Below are 16,505 nucleotides of genomic sequence, written 5' to 3'. Positions count from 1 at the left end.
AACAAAAAGTATTCATTTATATATATATATATATATATATATATATATATATATATATATATATATATATATATATATATAAAAATATATATTTGATTTTTCTCTTGCAGTGTTTTGAATGCAGTCAAACCTGCCAAATGTCTGGTGCAGATAATTTAATAATTTCACTATATTTCTCATTGAACATCAGAAGGTGCAAAGCATTACAAAATTCTCACTTCCCCACAAGACCTTGTTTCTTATATGTAGACTGTCTAATTATTTCACTTTAAAACTACATTTGATACTCACTCAGCAGAGATGGAATCATGCTTCCTTTAGGTCACATGAATTGGCTGTTTAGCTGACTCTGTCATGCCAAGCAGAAGTACCAATTAAGCTTAGGACCTCTTCTCAGAATCTCATCTGATTTCACTCCTCTGTTGGAGCTTGAAGCTCTCCCTAACAAAACTTGCTCTCAAGCAGAAAGCATAAATGTCAGATGCACCCCAGAATGAAGCCGTGCTTGTGTGCCGTGCTTTTTTACAGCAGGGAGGCCAACACTGCGGCCCTACAAACCTGCTCTATGTACAGTGCACATTCAGTAACAACCCTTTCAGTGCCAGACTGTATCTGAGCCATTTGTGGAAGCAGCCATCTTTAATTTTGAGTCTTATGAACAAGATATAAGGGACTCAATATACCTGTAAGGCTAATGATGTTATTTACACCAGGGGCATTTGAGTGGGGGAGTACTTGTCACCACTTAGCTTGCGTGTATTTGTGTGAAGGTTTTACAGTCCTGGGAGATGCTTGTTGGCCTGATCAGATGTTTAACACAGGAATGGGTAGAAAGCCCATATTAAAGTAACATTATTGGTAAAATGTGATCTTGGAACTATTGCTGATATTAGAAAAACTGCTTTTTAAAAATTCCCTGTTCATATAATTATCACAACGCTACTGTATTTAAGAGTGATGTGATGCTCTCTGGACTATGTAGCAAAGATGATGAAAATTATGCTAGATTATTGAAACCTAATTTCACGAGACCTGGCAAGCAGTCATATTCCTTTTACCGTTCCGACATTCCCAGCCTTCCCAGCTTTCCCAGCATTCCCAGCTTTCTGCAGATTTGACACGTGTGATTATCCTTTCATTATGATGGAGTCAGATCATCTGCTCCTTTAAATAATAGATTTCATTCCTTGTTTCTTCTCTTACTGATGCATTTGTTTTATAGCCCATCATGATGCTACACCACTTATGATTCTGAATCTGTGAACGAATCTTGTAGTATATACTCTATAAGTATAGCTATACTTCAAATGTAGTTGACTGGTCTGGAGACGTGAAGACGTTTTGTTGAATCTGACACAGTTTCATGTGAATGTCTGCACTGGGTGGCCCACTTTGTGTTTGTGTTTGTGTTTGACACAATGGGTGGTCGCAGTTAAACTGGCGATTTCAGCGCAATCTAACATTATTATTGAAACCTCTTGATCTGCATGTAGTTGGCCATTCTTTTTCTGCAGAGCATTGTTGTGGTAAATATTATTGCAATTTCCACAATGCTCCCACTCAAATCATTATTATTTACAATGTATGATAGAAATGAAAAAATGCATTTCTGAAAATCAGCAGAAGTTGCTTCCCAACATAAACCTGGGATTCTGCTTGACTTAAGGCCTCTGAGCTGTCTTTAGAGTCTGAATGCTTTTCTGCTTCGCTTGTTTGACTGGACTGAGTATGGAGTATGGAGTATGGAGTATGGGGGATTACGGAGTATGGGGGATTACGGAACGGCACTAAAATCACAGATCCATGGCTGGTGTGGGAACAGAAGCCGGATGTGTGCTTATGCATATACATGCCATAAGATATTACATTATCATATATTACATATTACATATTATCATATCAAGAAATACATCATTGTTTGTCATAGAAAGACCATTTCAGTGCATCATTTCACCTTTCAAAGAAATGATCTTACCAAATGTGCCGTTGAGTAATAATTGAAATGAATGTAATGCTGCGTGTGAAAGGGGAGTGTATACACACGAGAGTGTTTGGTCTCCAGCAGGGTACAGATCTAATGCTGCGTGTGAAAGGGTGAGTAGAGTGTTTGGTCTCCAGCAGGGTACAGTGCCCTTGAGCTCAGTGAGGTCCACCATCAAACAAAGTCTGCTGGTTTCTGCCTTCTTTTGTGAATTCTTGTCTTAGTAAATGGCATTTTTATCCACCTCATTGATGGAAAGTCTACAATGCACTGTGTTTAGACTTCTCCTTTTTTCTTTTTATGTATTTGTACAAAGGTCTGTGTGTTTGTTTGGTCTGTGCGTGCGTGCGTGCGTGCGTGCGTGCGTGCGTGCGTGCGTGCGTGTGTGGGCGCACACATTTCTGTGTGTGTGTGTGTGTGTGTGCGCACTGTGCACTGATTGCCTTTTTAAAACTGAAAATCAATTCTTGTGATGTAAAGTGGGGAACTGGACTGTTTTGTTGTTTTTTTATGTTTAAATGTAGTTTGCAAATGGTAGTGTGGAGTGATACAGTGAGCCTTCACTGTGCACAGTTTAACTGTGTCTGCAGTTGTGTTTTAGCTGTGTTTCTGTGTGTGTGCAGGGCGTGTGTGTGCAGGGCGTGTGTGTGCAGGGCGTGTGTGTGCAGAGCTGTGTGTGTGTCTGTGTGTGTGCAGGGCTGTGTGTGTGTGCAGGGCGTGTGTGTCTGTGTGTGTGCAGGGCTGTGTGTGTGTGCAGGGCTGCGTGTGTGTGCAGGGCTGCGTGTGTGTGCAGGGCTGCGTGTGTGTGCAGGGCTGCGTGTGTGTGCAGGGCTGCGTGTGTGTGCAGGGCGTGTGTGTGCAGGGCGTGTGTGTGCAAGCTGTGTGTGCAGGGCTGTGTGTCTGTGTGTGTGCAGGGCTGTGTGTGTGTGTGCAGGGCTGTGTGTGTGTGTGTGTGTGTGTGCAGGGCTGTGTGTGTGTGTGTGTGCAGGGCTGTGTGTGTGTGTGTGTGTGTCTGTGTGTGTGTGCAGGGCTGTGTGTGTGTGTGCAGGGCTGTGTGTGTGCAGGGCTGTGTGTGTGCAGGGCTGTGTGTGTGCAGGGCTGTGTGTGTCTGTGTGTGTGCAGGGCTGGGTGTGTGCAGGGCTGTGTGTGTGTGTGCAGGGCTGTGTGTGTGTGTGCAGGGCTGTGTGTGTGCAGGGCGTGTGTGTGCAGGGCTGTGTGTGTGTGTGCAGGGCTGTGTGTGTGTGTGCAGGGCTGTGTGTGTGTGTGTGTGCAGGGCTGTGTGTGTGTGCAGGGTGTGTGTGTGCAGGGCTGTGTGTCTGTGTGTGCAGGGCTGGGTGTGTGCAGGGCGTGTGTGTGCAGGGCTGTGTGTGTGTGCAGGGCTGTGTGTGTGTGCAGGGCTGCGTGTGTGTGCAGGGCTGCGTGTGTGTGCAGGGCTGTGTGTGTGCAGGGCTGTGTGTGTGTGCAGGGCTGCGTGTGTGTGCAGGGCTGCGTGTGTGTGCAGGGCTGCGTGTGTGTGCAGGGCTGTGTGTGTGCAGGGCTGTGTGTGTGTGCAGGGCTGTGTGTGTGTGCAGGGCTGTGTGTGTGTGCAGGGCTGCGTGTGTGTGCAGGGCTGCGTGTGTGTGCAGGGCTGCGTGTGTGTGCAGGGCTGCGTGTGTGTGCAGGGCTGCGTGTGTGTGCAGGGCTGCGTGTGTGTGCAGGGCTGTGTGTGTGCAGGGCTGTGTGTGTGTGCAGGGCTGTGTGTGTGTGCAGGGCTGTGTGTGTGTGCAGGGCTGTGTGTGTGTGCAGGGCTGTGTGTGCAGGGCTGTGTGTGTGCAGGGCTGTGTGTGTGTGTGTGTGTGTGTGTGTGTGCAGGGCTGTGTGTGTGCAGGGCTGTGTGTGTGTGTGCAGGGCTGTGTGTGTGTGTGTGTGTGTGCAGGGCTGTGTGTGTGTGTGTGTGCAGGGCTGCGTGTGTGTGCAGGGCTGTGTGTGTGTGCAGGGCTGTGTGTGTGTGCAGGGCTGTGTGTGTGCAGGGCTGGTTGTGATTATTTCATATTCCTGTTATTTTCTACATCGGACGTTTCATGGGTTACACGGGAAAATCATGCAATCTGACAGTAATCTACGTGCAAATGTAAACGTGGAAGTAATCTTTAGAAACAATGTAATCCAAGCATCCTGAAATAACTTGTGTTCAGATTTCAGATAAATGAAGTGAAGTTTGACCTTACTTCATTATGTGCAATACCAGATGCTATTAGTTTAGGGATTCGAAAGTTAAGGAATGTCAGATTTAATCTAGAATAGTAATCCAGAAATAATTAGTCAAACTTCAGGAAGGAGCTGGATCTCAAACAGTGGCTTCAGCCAGGTCGTGGGCAGGCTGTCCGGTGCTGGTGTGCGGTGCTGAATCAGGCTCCTTCCCAGGCAACATTCAGGATCAATTCACGGGCAAATATGACTGCAGATTGTAACAGGTCTTTGTATTGCTTTTCCTATACTCACATACTCAACCCAAACAAGCGCAGGAGAGAGCCCCCACCTCTGGCTGCGAGGGGGGGGGGGTGTTGGCTCCACTCTCAGTTGGTGTATAAACACAGTCTGGTTGTGATCCACTATGAATATTTTGTATGTAGTCTGTTCAGATAACTTGTATTGTTGCAAGATTTTTTTAAATTTTTTTTTTTACATGTTTTTAAAAATATGTACAGTATATTTATGAAGTTTGGTTGATACCATTTCAAGCACTGCTTTGGAGCCTAATTTATTCTTATGTTTGAAGCCTAATTTATTCTTAAGCTGGACATACTTTTTCTTGATTTCATTTTTTTTTTTGCCTTTAGTTGACCTGCAGTGTAAAGAAACGCTGGACAAACTTCTGTTTCCATTGTTTTTTATTTTCATTCTGTAGATATAAATGAACTGTTCTGTATTGTCCCAAGAAGCTGAATGTGTAATCCACAGCTGGAAACTGTGTTATTACAGAATAATTAAAGCTTTATGAAACCACTTGCAGTCTGTATGGCTTCTTTATATTCACCGCTCCTCTATGCCATCACACACAAACCCCCACACAACGTCTCCTCTGTGCCACGCAAACCCCCACACAACGTCTCCTCTGTCACACGCAAACCCCCACACAACGTCTCCTCTGTGCCACGCAAACCCCCACACAACGTCTCCTCTGTCACACGCAAACCCCCACACAACGTCTCCTCTGTCACACGCAAACCCCCACACAACGTCTCCTCTGTGCCACACAAACCCCCACACAACATCTCCTCTATCACACACAAACCCCCACACAACGTCTCCTCTGTCACACACAAACCCCCACACAACGTCTCCTCTGTCACACACAAACCCCCACACAACGTCTCCTCTGTCACACACAAACCCCCACACAACGTCTCCTCTGTCACACGCAAACCCCCACACAACGTCTCCTCTGTGCCACGCAAACCCCCACACAACGTCTCCTCTGTGTCACACACAAACCCCCACACAACGTCTCCTCTGTGCCACACAAACCCCCACACAACGTCTCCTCTGTGCCACACAAACCCCCACACAACGTCTCCTCTGTGCCACACAAACCCCCACACAACGTCTCCTCTGTGCCACGCAAACCCCCACACAACGTCTCCTCTGTGCCACGCAAACCCCCACACAACGTCTCCTCTGTCACACGCAAACCCCCACACAACGTCTCCTCTGTGCCACACAAACCCCCACACAACGTCTCCTCTGTCACACGCAAACCCCCACACAACGTCTCCTCTGTCACACACAAACCCCCACACAACGTCTCCTCTGTCACACACAAACCCCCACACAACGTCTCCTCTGTCACACGCAAACCCCCACACAACGTCTCCTCTGTCACACGCAAACCCCCACACAACGTCTCCTCTGTCACACGCAAACCCCCACACAACGTCTCCTCTGTCACACGCAAACCCCCACACAACGTCTCCTCTGTGCCACACAAACCCCCACACAACGTCTCCTCTGTGCCACACAAACCCCCACACAACGTCTCCTCTGTGCCACACAAACCCCCACACAACGTCTCCTCTGTCACACACAAACCCCCACACAACGTCTCCTCTGTGCCACACAAACCCCCACACAACGTCTCCTCTGTGCCACACAAACCCCCACACAACGTCTCCTCTATCACACGCAAACCCCCACACAACGTCTCCTCTGTCACACGCAAACCCCCACACAACGTCTCCTCTGTCACACGCAAACCCCCACACAACGTCTCCTCTCTGCCACACAAACCCCCACACAACGTGCTATCATCGCTTTCCTGGGTTCATTTTTGCAGTTATGTAGCAGCTAGTATTCACGTGACACAGATCTTATCAATAAGACCTTGTGAAATGTTTGATTGTTCCCCTACACCAGGGGTATCAAAAGACTATCAAAAGAGCCATTTTTGGCTAAAATAATCTGTCTGGAGCCGCAAAACATATTTGAGCCTTATAATGAGGGTAACACATCCTATCAAGCCTAAATTAGCCTATCAACATTACTAATAGGAGTAAATGAGCATTCATTAAAATGTGTTACCACGTGACTGCTGTGGAATATTGATCACTATTTGGTTCTTTAACTTTGCGTTTCCATTACAGTAATACCATGTTGTTTCACCTTTCAGTGACTATTAGAACAGTAACAGCATTAACTCTGTTTCTTCCTGCCGCCCATCACAGCTGACCTGCCTGCACAGCAGCGCTGTCTGCTCAATATAGCTCACATCGCTCCACTCATCGCAGGCAGGTGAGTATGCTGGAGCTGAAATGATGTCCTGGATTTGGAATCCATAGCTAGGGGGACTCGAGACTAGCCATGTGTGTACATCCATGCTGACCGCCGCTATTGAGGTTTGCAAACCGAAGAGGAAAATGTGCTTTAAAATGTCAATCAGGGATATACGAGGGGTAATAGATTTCCCCTTTTGCTCCAAAACTCCTCACATCTAGCAGGCCTGTCTGGTCTGGCTGCTCATAGGCATGACACCCACAGACACCTGCCATCCCATTTCGCTTGCATGCACCACATTTCTCCCAAATGTACCTCTTCATCCCAGAACACACACAGTCCTGCTTTTCTGCCATTTTGAATGTTTTTGAACTTCTTAGGAGGTGCTTTCTCAGAAACACTTCATTGTATTGGCTCTATGAGTTAAACTGTTCTGTGCATTCATAAATATTTTTGATTTTGATTTTTTTTTCTCTGCAAGGGTTGGGGTTGAGTTGGGGTTTCACTTGCACTGGACTTCCATACCGTAGTTCTGTGAATTGACAAAATATATTTTGTTCTGCTGCTTTACCTTTGCAGAACCTTTGTGTGCGAGTCCTTCTGTCAGTCATGAAGACACGGTCACATGATCACTTCCTGAACCTGTGCACAGCCATCGGGCATGGTCACATCTCCTCATTTCTGCTCAAATCTCCACCCCTTTCAGTGTGTGTGTGTGTGTGTGTGTGAGTGTGTGTGTGCGTGCGTGTGAGCGTGCGTGTGTGGTGCGTGCGTGCGTGAGTGTGTGCGTGCGTGAGTGCGTGCGTGAGAGAGTGTGTGCGTGCGTGCGTGCGTGAGTGTGTGCGTGCGTGAGTGTGTGTGTGCGTGCGTGAGTGTGTGTGTGCGTGCGTGCGTGAGTGTGTGTGTGCGTGTGTGCGTGAGTGTGTGTGTGCGTGTGTGCGTGAGAGAGTGTGTGTGTGTGCGTGTGTGCGTGAGTGTGTGTGTGCGTGCGAGCGTGAGTGTGTGTGTGCGTGCGAGCGTGCGTGTGTGGTGCGTGCGTGCGTGAGTGTGTGCGTGCGTGAGTGCGTGCGTGAGAGAGTGTGTGTGTGTGCGTGAGTGTGTGCGTGCGTGCGTGCGTGCGTGAGAGAGTGTGTGTGTGTGCGTGAGTGTGTGCGTGCGTGCGTGAGTGTGTGTGTGCGTGTGTGTGTGCGTGAGTGTGTGTGTGCGTGCGAGCGTGTGTGTGTGTGTGGTGTGTGCGTGCGTGCGTGAGTGTGTGTGTGCGTGTGTGTGTGCGTGAGTGTGTGTGTGCGTGCGAGCGTGTGTGTGTGTGTGTGTGGTGCGTGCGTGAGTGTGTGTGTGTGTGTGTGCGTGCATGAGAGAGTGAGAGAAGTGACCTGTTGTTTTCCTGGTTTTGCTCCCACTGAAAGGAGACAAACCTCCAAGATTCAGCTGCTGTAAGTAACATACATGCCTGAGTCCAAACAGACATGTTCATACCTGTTGCCCTCTAGTTCCTAGATTGTGTGAATTGAGTCAACTTTATTTGAGTGAGGAAACGTGTTTGCCTCTCAGCTTTTGACCAATTACTTGTGTAATTTACAGGCGAATCAATTTGAGTCTGCTGCCAGTCCGATTTGTAGACAAAAACATACTTTCACAGGTTCTTTCATTCTTAGCATTTTTTACTTACTAATTGCAGACCTCAGTATTGTTAAGAGCAGCTGACCTTGCCTCATCATGAACGTGAAAATGACAGGTGTGGTGAGCTAATTCTTGCTTCACAATATATAATCACCACAGCCTATCCTCCCCCAGGGACAACGCACATTCCAACAGGCTTTGTTCACTCCCTTACCGAGTTCAAGTGCTCTTTGCAGTGTCAGTGTTTGAGTAACATGTTTCATTCAGAAGAAGTCACGACAAAATGGATTCTCTTTTCCAGTTATAGTACACTACTACAGAGAGATCATAGCATGGACAAATCCGTGATGAATAACCCAAATGGAATTGAAAAATACTTGATTGATATTTTAGAGATATCCTATGATATGTGCTGTGATATAAGCCATAGCACCTGTGTTCTTGGGCATTCCTGGGACAGTACAGTGCTCATGAGGCCTTTAGTCAGCACCGGTGTAGGTCTGTCAGTGTAGGGACTATAAGAGCCATTCCACAGGACAAACGCAGATCAACTCAAACACACTGAGGAATGTAAATAAAGAGTCTGAAAGGAAAACCAGCCCAACCTCTTTCCACACCCAGAGGAGGGAGGGGAACACGAGCTGAAGCAGACCCAGGAGAGGAACCAACGGGATACAGATGCATTTAATAAAAATACATTAAAGAAAAGTTGCTAAGTAATAACGTATACACATAATCTATGGTTGGCGGAGCTGAAATGGCTGCCTTGCAGACATCACTGTGGGAAGGAAAGTGCCAAATGTGGAACCGTTTTCTTTTTACCTGTTGCATAGCGTGTGTTACTTGAGAAAGCGTTTACAACAGCTAGGCTATGTGGCCTGGCTTGAGTCTTCCACAGCTTTGACACTTCACTGCTTACACACTCCGATCAGCCAACCACCTGCTTAAACCAGTTTTATGATTAAAAATGCTTTAAACTGTATACACTTGTCTATAAACACTTTTTTAAATGGAAATGGAAGTCATGTAAGCTTATTGGGAGGGGGGCTGTGTGTGTTTTGTTATTTAGATATCTTGGTACGTCCTGGTGTTCACGGTGATGTCTGTCTGAACAGATGCTCCAGGACCTGCAGAATTTCTATGCCTCTTTCACAAATCTGGCGAAAGTTGTTTCTTTGTTTCCGATCCCACATATATTTGCACACGGATTTCCGAGAATATTGATAAATGAGGCCCAGTGTGTGAAAAAATAAGCGATTTGGAAATACATGAATGCAATTTCATCAAAATATTATTTTACATTTTGTCCAGACATTAGTTTACTGTAAATTCAAGCTATTCATCCATATCACCAATTAGTGGTCCACCAAGTTAGAAGGTGTGAGGATCAAAGCTGATGGTGGCCGGTAGCGTAGTGGTTAAGGTAAATGACTGGGACACACAAGGTCGGTGGTTCAATCCCCGGTGTAGCCAATACACACACACACACACACATACACACTCACACAAACACTGAGATAGCCAACACACACACTCACACAAACACTGAGATAGCCAACACACACACACACACACACACACACACAACCACTGAGATAGCCAACACACACTCACACACACTCACACTGAGATAGCCAACACACACACACACACACACACTGAGATAGCCAACACACACACACACATACACACACACACTGAGATAGCCAACACACACACACACACATATACACACACACACTCACAGAAACACTGAGATAGCCAACACACACACACACACACACATACACACACACTGAGGTAGCCAACACACACACACACATACACACACACACTGAGATAGCCAACACACACACACACACATATACACACACACACTCACAGAAACACTGAGATAGCCAACACACACACACACACACACACACACACAACCACTGAGATAGCCAACACACACTCACACTGAGATAGCCAACACACACACATACACACACACACACACACACACACTGAGATAGTCAACACACACACACACACACACACACACACTGAGATAGCCAACACACACATACACACACACATACACACACACTGAGGTAGCCAACACACACACACACACACACACACATACACACACTCTCACACACACACACACACACACACACACACACACACACACACACACTGAGATAGCCAACACACACACACATACAAACACACTGAGATAGCCAACACACACATACACACACACACTGAGATAGTCAACACACACACACACACACACATTTACATTACATTTTACATTTTAGTCATTTGGCAGACGCTTTTAATCCAAAGCGACTTACAAGTGCATAGGTTCTACCATAAGTCAGAGCATCACATCCAGAAACTAGCAAAATACACAGGAAATGCTGTTCTAAACATAGTTGTCATCAGAATTTTTTTTTTTTTAATTTTTTTTTTTTTTTTGGACATGCACACTCTTTCCCCTCCCACCCACAAAGCAGGCAACCTTCTTGACCTCATCTTCACAAGGAGCTGCACAACAACCAACCTCTCTGTAACACCACTCCATATATCTGACCACTCCTTCATCTCTTTCTCTCTTCCACTCTCCTCTAACACCCATCCATCTCTCCCACCATCCACTGTCACCTGTCGACGGAACCTACGCCACCTGTCTTCCTCCACCCTCTCATCTACAATCCTCTCCTCCCTACCATCTGCGGTGTCTTTCTCTCGACTGTCTACCGATGATGCGGCTACAACTCTCATGTCCTCCCTCTCATCTTCCTTTGACTCTCTGTGTCCCCTCACCACCAAACTAGCTTGGGCCTCCCCCCCCAGTCCTTGGCTTTCTGATGCTCTACGAGCTGTCCGAACCGAACTGCGGGCGGCGGAGAGAAAATGGAAAAGGTCCCGTCTCCCCAGTGATAAGGCTTCCTTCCATGCCCTCTCATCATCTTTCCATTCCTCTGTCTCTCTAGCTAAATCTTCCTTCTTTCACTCGAAAATTAACGCGGCCGCCTCTAATCCCCGCAAACTGTTTTCAACTTTCTCCTCTCTTCTGGCCCCCCCTCCCCCCCCCCCCCCCCTCATCACTCACACCTGATGCCTTTGTCTCCTTCTTTGAAAAGAAGGTCGATGCTATTCGCAACTCCTTCTCCCAACCCTCCACCCCTGCTGACCCTCCTACCCTCCCCAACTCCCTAACCTCCTTTTCTCCCCTCTCTGACGCCGACACACTGAAACTCCTTACTTCCCACCGCCCGACCACCTGTCCTCTTGACCCCATCCCCTCTCCCCTCCTACAATCTATATCTGAGGACATTCTCCCTTTTCTCTCCTCTCTAATCAACACCTCCCTCTCTTCCGGCACCATGCCCTCTTCCCTGAAGAGGGCCAGAGTCACTCCCCTCCTCAAAAAACCTACTCTTGATCCCTCTGCCCTGAACAACTACCGGCCTGTCTCTCTTCTTCCCTTTCTCGCTAAAACCCTGGAACGGGCGGTCTGCTCCCAACTGTCCACTTATCTTCTCCACAACAATCTCCATGACCCCAACCAGTCTGGCTTCAAGAGTGGCCACTCCACTGAAACCGCCCTGCTCGCGGTCACTGAGGCACTCCACTCTGCTAAAGCAAAATCCCTCTCCTCTGTCCTCATCTTCCTCGACCTGTCAGCCGCCTTCGATACAGTCAACCATGAGATTCTGCTCTCATCGCTGTCTGGGATGGGTGTCACAGGTTCTGCACTCGCTTGGTTTTCCTCCTACCTCTCTGGTCGCTCCTACCAGGTGACTTGGAGGGGCGCACTCTCCGACCCTCAACCCCTACGAACTGGAGTCCCGCAGGGCTCGGTTCTTGGGCCTCTCCTCTTCTCGCTATACACCATGTCCCTTGGTTCTGTTATCTCTTCCCACGGCTTCTCTTATCACTCCTACGCTGATGACACCCAACTCTTCATTTCCTTCCCCCCCGACACCCAAATCACCACACAGATCTCTGCCTGCTTGGCTGATATCTCTGCGTGGATGACTTCCCATCACCTGAAGCTCAACCTTGCCAAAACTGAGCTTCTCTACATCCCTGCTAAGTCCTCTCCGTCAATCGACCTCTCACTGACTGTGGAGGACTTTGTAGTTTCCTCCTCCCGTACGGCAAAGAATCTTGGGGTGACTCTTGATAACTGCCTCTCCCTGGCTCCACAAGTATCCTCCACTGCCAGAACCTGCAGGTTCTTTCTGTATAATATACGCCGCATCCGTCATCTCCTGACGGAGAAAGCCACCCAGCTCCTAGTCCAGGCGCTCGTCATTTCCCGCCTGGATTACTGCAACTCCCTCCTTGCCGGTCTTCCAGCGTGCGCCATCAAGCCCCTCCAGCTGGTCCAGAATGCTGCAGCCCGCTTGATCACCAGTCAGCCCAGGTCGGCTCATGTCACCCCGCTTCTCATTGGTCTCCACTGGCTTCCTATTGCCGCACGCATCCGATTCAAGGCCCTAGTGTTGGCATTTCAGGCTGCTAAGGGGACTGCCCCACATTACATACAATCCTTGATCACTCCCTACTCCCCAGCTAGACCACTCCGGTCTGCCAGCCTGGTCGCCTTACGGTTCCCTCTCTACGGGCACCTGGCGGTCGAGCTGCACGTTCACGCCTGTTTTCCGTTCTGGTTCCTCAGTGGTGGAATGACTTGCCTACCACTGTCAGGACAGCAGAATCCCTCCCCCTATTTCGACGCAGACTCAAAACACACCTCTTCAAACTACCTTAGTCCTCCCTCCTGATTTACCCCGCCCCCCCCTTCTGATACCCCTATCCCTGTCTAACCCCCCCCCCCCAAAAAAAAGAAAAAGAAAATTGCACTTATGATGACGACTATGTTTAGAACAGCAGTCCAGGTGTATTTTCCTAGTTCTGGATGTGATGCTTTGACTTGTGGTAGAACCTATGCACTTGTAAGTTGCTTTGGATTAAAAGCGTCTGCCAAATGACTAAAATGTAAAATGTAAGAGTGAGGGTAAGGTCAAAAGAAGAGAGGAGGGAGAGAAAGGTAGAATGGGTGGACTCTGAGTTGAGGTTGAAGTCACCCAGGAGGATCAGGGGGGTGTCATTGACAGGTGAGGAGTTGAGGAGGATGTCCATCTCATCCAAAAAGTTTCCCAGAGGACCCGGGGGGCGATAAACAACAATAACAAACAGTTTGCACGGCAGAGTAACAGAAACCGCATGAAATTCAAAAGAGGAGAAGGAGAGGGATGAGGAGAAGACACTAGATCTCCATGAGGATGAGATTAGGAGACCTGTGCCACCTCCTCTGCCAGAGGTTCTGTGTGTGTAGGAAAAAGAGAAGGCAGAGGAAAGGGCAGGGGGTGGCCGTGTTCTCTGGTGAGAGCCACACACACTGAGATAGCCAATACACACACACACACTGAGATAGCCAACACACATACACACACACACACACACACACTGAGATAGTCAACACACACACACACACACACACACACTGAGATAGTCCACACACACACACACACTCACACAAACACTGAGATAGCCAACACACACACACACACTGAGATAGCCAACACACACACACACACACACACACACACACACAACCACTGAGATAGCCAACACACACTCACACACACACACTGAGATAGCCAACACACACACACACACACACACACACACACACACACACTGAGATAGCCAACACACACACACATACACACTCACACTGAGATAGTCAACACACACACACACACACACTGAGATAGCCAACACACACACACACACATATACACACACACAAACACTGAGATAGCCAACACACACACACACACTGAGATAGCCAACACACACACACACACACACACACACACACACATATACACACACACAAACACTGAGATAGCCAACACACACACACACACACACACACACACACACAACCACTGAGATAGCCAACACACACTCACACACACTCACACTGAGATAGCCAACACACACACACACACACACATACACACACACACTGAGATAGTCAACACACACACACACACACACACACACACACACACACTGAGGTAGCCAACACACACACACACACACATACACACACTCTCACACACACACACACACACACTGAGATAGCCAAAACACACACACACACTGAGATAGCCAACACACACACACACATACACACACACTGAGATAGTCAACACACACACACACACACACACACACACACTGAGATAGCCAACACACACATACACACACACACTGAGATAGCCAACACACATACACACACACACACACACACACTGAGATAGTCAACACACACACACACACACACTGAGGTAGCCAACACACACACACACACACACACACACACACACACACACACACACACTGAGATAGCCAACACACACACACTGAGATAGCCAACACACACATACACACACACACACTGAGGTAGCCAACACACACACACACACACACACTCACACTGAGATAGCCAACACACACATACACACACACACACACACACTGAGGTAGCCAACACACACACACACACACACACACACTGATAGCCAACACACACACACACACACTCACACTGAGATAGCCAACACACACACACACACACACACACACACATATACACACACACAAACACTGAGATAGCCAACACACACACAGACACACACACACACAACCACTGAGATAGCCAACACACACTCACACACACTCACACTGAGATAGCCAACACACACACACACACACACACACATACACACACACACACTGAGATAGTCAACACACACACACACACACACACTGAGATAGCCAACACACACATACACACACACTGAGGTAGCCAACACACACACACACACACACACACTGAGGTAGCCAACACACACACACACACACACACACACACTGATAGCCAACACACACATACACACACACACACTGAGGTAGCCAACACACACACACACACACTCACACTCACACTGAGAATAATACTAAGTTCCTGGTAAAAATCAAACTGAATAATACTAAGTTCCTGGTAAAAATCAAACAGAATAATACTAAGTTCCTGGTAAAAATCATACAGAATAATACTAAGTTCCTGGTAAAAATCATACAGAATAATACTAAGTTCCTGGTAAAAATCAAACTGAATAATACTAAGTTCCTGGTAAAAATCAAACTGAATAATACTAAGTTCCTGGTAAAAATCATACAGAATAATACTAAGTTCCTGGTAAAAATCAAACTGAATAATACTAAGTTCCTGGTAAAAATCATACAGAATAATACTAAGTTCCTGGTAAAAATCAAACAGAATAATACTAAGTTCTAATCCCAGTGTAGCCACAATAAGATGCACACAGTCGTTGGGCCCTTGAGCAAGGCCCTTAACCCTGCACTGCTCCAGGGGAGGATGGTCTCCTGCTCAGTCCAGTTTGTTTGTTGTCTTGTTTAACTGAAGGCCTTGGCCGCTGCGGCTCTCTGCCGTGCTGCTTTTGTTAGATTAACGGCTGACTGACCGAATGGGCATGTTGGGCACTGTATGATGCAAGGAGATGTTGCAGTGAGGAGAATTTATATTCCGTGTTATATTCTGTGTAGACTGTCAGTCTAAATGATGTGTTTTTAACATATCATAAGGTAATGAAGAACTGGCCATTCAGCCCAGCAATGCTCACCTTTTCCTACCCCTGAGTGTACCTACTGCCTAATTTACCTAAAAGCTGAATAGAATCTAACACCGTATCAAGCCTGGTCTTGAAATCCCTCATTGTTTCTGCCTCCACTACATGCGCTGGCCAGCTATTCCACACATTGATGCTGTGTGAAAAAATACTTCCTAATATCTGTACAGAATTTTTCCTCATGCCATTTTCCATTTGTGTCCTGCTAACAGAACTCAACCTGAAAAATCCACAATAATTCACTTTGTTAATCCCTTGATGAATGTAGGGCACGTAAGGTGCATGACTGGGACACGCAAGGTCGGTGGTTCTAATCCCGGTGTAGCCACAATAAGATCTGCACAGCTGTTGGGCCCTTGAGCAAGGCCCTTAACCCTGCATTGCTCCAGGGGAGGATTGTCTCCTGCTTAGTCTAATCAATTGCAGTC

Source organism: Conger conger, chromosome 12 (genome assembly GCF_963514075.1).
Source record: "Conger conger chromosome 12, fConCon1.1, whole genome shotgun sequence".
Taxonomy (NCBI): domain Eukaryota; kingdom Metazoa; phylum Chordata; class Actinopteri; order Anguilliformes; family Congridae; genus Conger; species Conger conger.
Note: the sequence above shows the minus strand (reverse complement) of the source record.